This window comes from Schistocerca cancellata, chromosome 2 (genome assembly GCF_023864275.1).
Source record: "Schistocerca cancellata isolate TAMUIC-IGC-003103 chromosome 2, iqSchCanc2.1, whole genome shotgun sequence".
Lineage (NCBI taxonomy): Eukaryota > Metazoa > Arthropoda > Insecta > Orthoptera > Acrididae > Schistocerca > Schistocerca cancellata.
Window position 1 is genome coordinate 1006479592 of NC_064627.1, and position 6293 is coordinate 1006485884.

General features: G+C 42.4%; 1 non-coding gene across 1 annotated transcript; it reads left to right on the forward strand.

Annotated features, from left to right (window-relative positions):
* The first annotated feature begins 3731 nt into the window (after nucleotides 1-3731).
* Trnat-ugu (transfer RNA threonine (anticodon UGU)) lies at nucleotides 3732-3806 on the forward strand. The gene has a single exon. It is a non-coding gene; the product is annotated as a tRNA-Thr (tRNA).
* Nucleotides 3807-6293: the final 2487 nt, after the last annotated feature.

Below are 6293 nucleotides of genomic sequence, written 5' to 3' on the forward strand. Positions count from 1 at the left end.
AAATACAGGGAGCGAAAGGCTGTTTACAATTTGTACAGAAACCAGATGGCAGTTATAAGAGTCGAGGGGCATAAAAGGGAAGCAGTGGTTGGGAAGGGAGTGAGACAGGGTTGTAGCCTCTCCCCGATGTTATTCAATCTGTATATTGAGCAAGCAGTAAAGGAAACAAAAGAAAGATTTGGAGTAGGTATTAAAATCCAGGGAGAAGAAATAAAACTTTGAGGTTCGCCAATGACATTGTAATTCTGTCAGAGACAACAAATGACTTGGAAGATCAGTTGAATGGAATGGACAGTGTCTTGAAAGGAGGGTATAAGATGAACATCAACAAAAGCCAAACAAGGATAATGGAATGTAGTCGAATTAAGTCGGGTGATGCTGAGGGAATTAGATTAGGAAATGAGACACTTAAAGTAGTAAAGGAGTTTTGCTATTTGGGGAGCAAAATAACTGATGATGGTCGAGGTAGAGAGGATATAAAATGTAGACTGGCAATGGCAAGGAAAGCGTTTCTGAAGAAGAGAAATTTGTTAACATCGAGTATAGATTTAAGTGTCAGGAATTCGTTTCTGAAAGTATTTGTATGGAATGTAGCCATGTATGGAAGTGAAACATGGACAATAAATAGTTTGGACAAGAAGAGAATAGAAGCTGTCGAAATGTGGTGCTACAGAAGAATGTTGAAGATTAGGTGGGTAGATCATGTAACTAATGATGAGGTAATTAATAGGATTTTGGAGAAGAGAAGTTTGTGGCACAACTTGACTAGAAGAAGGGATCGGTTGGTAGGACATGTACTGAGGCATCAAGGGAACACAAATTTAGCACTGGAGGGCAGCGTGGAGTGTAAAAATCGTAGAGGGAGACCAAGAGATGAATACACTAAGCAGATTTAGAAGGATGTAGGTTGCAGTAGGCACTGGGAGATGAAGGAGCTTGCACAGGATAGATTAGCATGGAGAGCTGCATCAAACCAGTCTCAGGACTGAAGACCACAACAACAACAACAACAATATCCGCCTTTTCAGGGGTGCAGTGCGTCCCACATTCCTCCTGATTTGATGATAACGCACGGCGCCACCGACCTGCCATCGTGGAGGAGTACCTTGAAACAAGATATCAGGGGAATGGAGTGGGCTGCCTGTTCTCCAGACCTAAACCCCATCGAGCACGTGTGGGATGCTCTCGGTCGACGTATCGCTGCAGGTCTTCAAACGCCTATGACACTTCAGGAGCTCCGACAGGCACCGTTGCAAGAATGGGAGGCTATACCCCAGCGGCTGCTCGACTACCTGATCCAGAGTTTGCCAATCCGTTGTGCGGCCTGTGTATGTGTGCATGGTGATCATATCCCATATTGATTTCGGGGTACATGCGCAGGAAAGAGTGAGGTTTTGTAGCACATGTGTTTCGGGACGGTTTTCTCAATTTATCGCCAGTACCGTGGACTTACAGCTCTGTGTCGTGTGTGTTGCCTATGTGCCTATACTATTAGCGCCAGTTTTGTGTAGTGCCACGTTGTGTGGCACCACATTCTGCAATTATCCTTAATTTATGAGCATGAGTGTAGTTTGATTTGATTTTACTCGAATAGTTTCCCAGACTAGTATACAATATAAAATATCAAAATTTCTTCTACATGTGTGAAAGCAATACAAACTATATTCAGGTTAGACACCAACCACCTCACTGAATTTCGCATCCTATATAACCAGAACAATTAATACAAAAATAGGTTGTATTGTTAGCAGTGCTGTGGGTTTACTGGTTAAGCAGGTGAGGTATTATTCAGTAATAATCTGCTTGAACAACATTAAAGGGCGGCAATTCGTGTTTTAATGTCATGCCAAAAACTATCCTGTACATATTGGGTTGGTGCACAAGTTCCGAGGGTTTTTCCATAAGTTTAATAAACACAGATACACATAACAGAGACTTTAGTCATCAATAATATATTATAATTTACTATTTACAGCAGTCCGCCAGCGATGGGGTAACTTTTCGACTCCGTGACTGTAGAAATCATGTGGTTTTGAGGCGAAGAACTAGTCGGTTCATGTTCGGAAAGCATTTTCATCGGTAAAGGGAGTTCCTAGAAGGCTGTTCGATAGAAGGCAGAAAAGGTGAAAATTTGAGGGCGCAAGACAACGGCATAACTTCCCAGCACAAGTCCTATGTAGTGTTTTTTATCTGACTAAGCGAATGCGGGCGGGCGTTGTCGTGGAGTAGCAGCACTCCAAGCAGTCTTCCTAAGCTTGGATTGCGCCCGCAAGACGTCTCAGTTGTTAACCACAAGTGTCAGTATTGATGGTTTCACATCGGGAAAGCAATTTATAGCACATCACGTCGCTGTTCCACCAGATGCACAATATTATGTTGTTGCGTGCAGGTCTTTGTACTGGAAGTTGCTGCTTTGTTTGGGCTCAACCAGTCATTTCTTTTCCTTATGTTCGCTTGAAGACACCATTTCTCATCACCAATAACGGTGCAGGATAGGAATAGTCAGGGCCAGTTGATGACGAATAAGCAGAGATGCACATGTGGACACCCGATGATTTTTGTGACAGAGCATGCGGTACACACGTACCCGATTTTTGAACCTTTCCCATTGAACGCAAATGTTGCACGATGGTAGAATGATAACAGTTCATTACATTTGCCAGTTATTGAGTACAGTGACGTGACTAATTGTGGATTAATGCGTTTAAACGATATCTGTCAAACACCGAAGGTCTTCCTGAACGTGGAGAGTCACTAATGTCAAAACGATACTCCTGAAAACGAAAAAACCATTCTCTTGACGTCTTCTGTCCAAAGGCATTATCACCATAAACGGCTGAAATGTTCCTGGTTGCCTCCTCTGCTGTAACCACTCAAACGAAAGAACACGTTGGAGATGTTCCAAAAAAAATAAAAAATAAAAAAGGTTCAAATGGCTCTGAGCACTATGCGACTTAACTTCTGAAGTCATCAGGCGCCTAGAACATAGAACTAATTAAACCTAACTAACCTAAGGACATCACACACATCCATGCCCGAGGCAGGATTCGAACCTGCGACCGTAGCGGTCGCTCGGCTCCAGATTGTAGCGCCTAGAACCGCACGGCCACTCAAACCGGCTGGAAATGTTCCGATTCCTCCACTTGGTTCTCCATACTCCATATTTTAGCGTCCATAGCTCCACTCATTATCTCCAAAAGACAAAATGACAATATGAAAACTCAAACAGTAACACTGAACTACAAATAAAAAATGACCATCAGTAAATAAAGCCATAGCAAACGGAATACCGACAAGCAAAACAGAAACGCTCCGTATATATGACGGTAGTATCTGTTCCCAAAAGAACAGTTACGTGGATGACCATGCAGCTTTGCTAGAAATGAAGTGATAATTAAATGGACACCCTAGCTGCAAACAGGCTTTGATGTACTTCATTTCATTTCTAGCAAAGCTGCGTGGTCATCCACGGTAACTGTTCTTTCGGGAACAGATACTACCGTCATATATAGTTAAAATATGGCTTCCCGGCCATTGACCTTCTTGTGCGAACGCACACGCTATGCCCGAACTCGTACGGGACTTGGTAGATTAATCTGCCACGAGTAATGAGTATGATGGGCAAACATCTATTAGGCGCACTACCAATGTAGTGGTGTGGACATGTTGGGAATGTGGATCTCACGGGGAGCGTGCAAGGGATAAGTCCCTGCAGACGCACTATCCTCTGTGCCCGCGGTGGCTCAGATGGATAGAGCGTCTGCCATGTAAGCGGGAGATCCCGGGTTCGAGCCCCGGTCGGGGCACACATTTTCAACATGTCCCCAATGAAGTACATCAACGCCTGTTTGCAGTTAGGGTGACCATTTAATTATCATTTCAAAACGCTCCGTACTTATGCACCAGCCTCCAATGTGACAAATTTTTGCCAACTATGTATTGTAACGTTGTTGGTTTAATTTGTTTTGAAAGCGGTGCTGATTGACAATAAAAGCGGGTTAAAAGCTGTGAGCTGTCTGGGGAAGTTAACCTTGCAGTACTGCGCAACTGTTTCACCAGGTATCCAGTCTAGCTTACCAAATTCCCAACCCGACTAACATTAATTATAATCTTTTAACAGTCATACGACAACCGGTGATTTTATATATATATATATATATATATATATATATAAGAGAATTTAAATAAAAAGAAATAAATCAGTTTATATTTGGAAATTTATTTTAACATTGATCATTGAAATTTCAGCATATTAAACGTGAGTCATAACTAAGCTAGTGCCTTATTTAGGATTGTGAAAATGTGAGATTGTAATCTTACGGAACACATCAAATATGGAGCCAAGATTGGGAGACTGCATACAACACTGCATTCATAAAATAACACACGAAGAACGTTGAAACATATGCACGAGGAAATTAACCACAACCAACCGATTCAATTTTCACCCAAAGAAGTTACGTTCGTAGCACAATCCTGTCCGTCATGTAATTACCACACACTGGTATACTAAATTCATACTAACTCTCTGTGAAATGTTCCCGGAAATAATAGCTGAGGGCTACTTTGATGATTACACCACATGCTTCACGTGGTCAACTTGGTTTACACAAAGAGTGTAACTCCACAATAATTTTGATAATTAAAATAAATTAGATCGAAAAGCAATTTACAAAAGAAAAACCTCGAACTGGTTACTATCATCTTACTATTAACCTGATGGGTCAAACAATTGTATAAGCACGTGGTACTGGTCTCACAAAGTACACCCCACATGGGTTGAACATAAAGAAAAGTTGCTATATTGAAAAATATTGTCAAGACGAGACGTTATAATCTCACGCACATTCGCATTGAAGATTGATGATGCTAGTTAGAATTACTGATCAACACGTGGTTCCACTTCACTCATAAAGTAGTGACAAAGCAACTACCGGAATATATTTTGAACTTCACACTCGAATTACACTGCGTTGCAATTTAAGATAACATTAGATATTTTAGAGCTAAACCTGAAATAAAGGTGATTAAATTTTCAGTTAGGCTGAACTTAAGAAATCCATTGTCCTACGGACTTAGCAGAGACGCGCTTAGCCGGAGATCTTACCACTTCAGACGCTCGCCACGGACAGACTGCACTGGTCCCTTCCTGAGGGTGGACCACAAATACAAACGGAAGTGGCCAGAGAGGCAGCTTCCCATACCAACATGACAAGGGACGGACAGGACCATACTAAGGATAGAAACCTCTTTGCTTTTAGAAAGCGTAGCTACCTGTTCCGACGTTGGTCCTACTGTTCTCTAGCAGACAGGCTTGTCTGCTACCCTCAAGCATGCAACTAGAAATACATTTGCTCATTCATCCTCTCACACAGAAGGGAAGGGGGATGACAGTATCTTATCATATACACTATATAAAAGAAAGCGGATGTAGGTTCCATATGAGACTGTGTGACATGAATTACATATAAACTGTGTTTTAAAGTGTAGTAGTGTGACAGATCGTTCTTGTTTATGTGTAAAAGTAACACGTTTCACTGCTCAGTCTCCTCCCAGATAGTCAGAAACACCACAGTAAATTTAGAAGAGGAATTTATGCCGTAAATGACAACAGATTTAAGAAATTAACATGAAAGGAATCCAACAGAGACCTTTCAGTATGACTTGGTGGAGATCATAGACGCAGATATCTGAATTTCGGCTGTACAGGAAACGTACCATCGCCGCTGTGGCCGAGCGGTTCTAGGCCCTTCAGTCCGGAACTGCGCTGCTACTACGGTCGCAGGTTCGAATGCTGCCTCGAGATGTGCCTGGATGTGTGTGATGTCCTTAGGTTAGTTAGGTTTAAGTAGTTCTAAGTTCTAAGGGACTGATGAACTCAGCTGTTAAGTCCCATAGTGCTCAGATTCATTTGAACCGTTTGAAACGTACCACCCCGAAGAACACCTGGTCCTACTTTTAGAAATGCCTGCTATACAATCGTTCTGCAAGGAAAGAGGAAGGCGCCACTAGGTTCAGAATAATACGGTGGGGGAAGGAGGGGGATTTGGGGGGGGGGGAGAGGTAGCGGGAGGCAAAATTTTCCAGCCTCAGTAAGTTGTATATGTCACTGTGCCCTGTGTAAAAGCGCCCTGTTCGACATCTGTCCGCTATATTTCATGACAGACACCCATAAATTCGTCATGTGACTTCTGTAGTATTCTCCTATGACAGTTTGCCACTTAGGAGAGCACTCTATAACCAACCACACAACGTCAGTCCCAAAAAGAAGCATTACAAGTCTCCACTGTTTG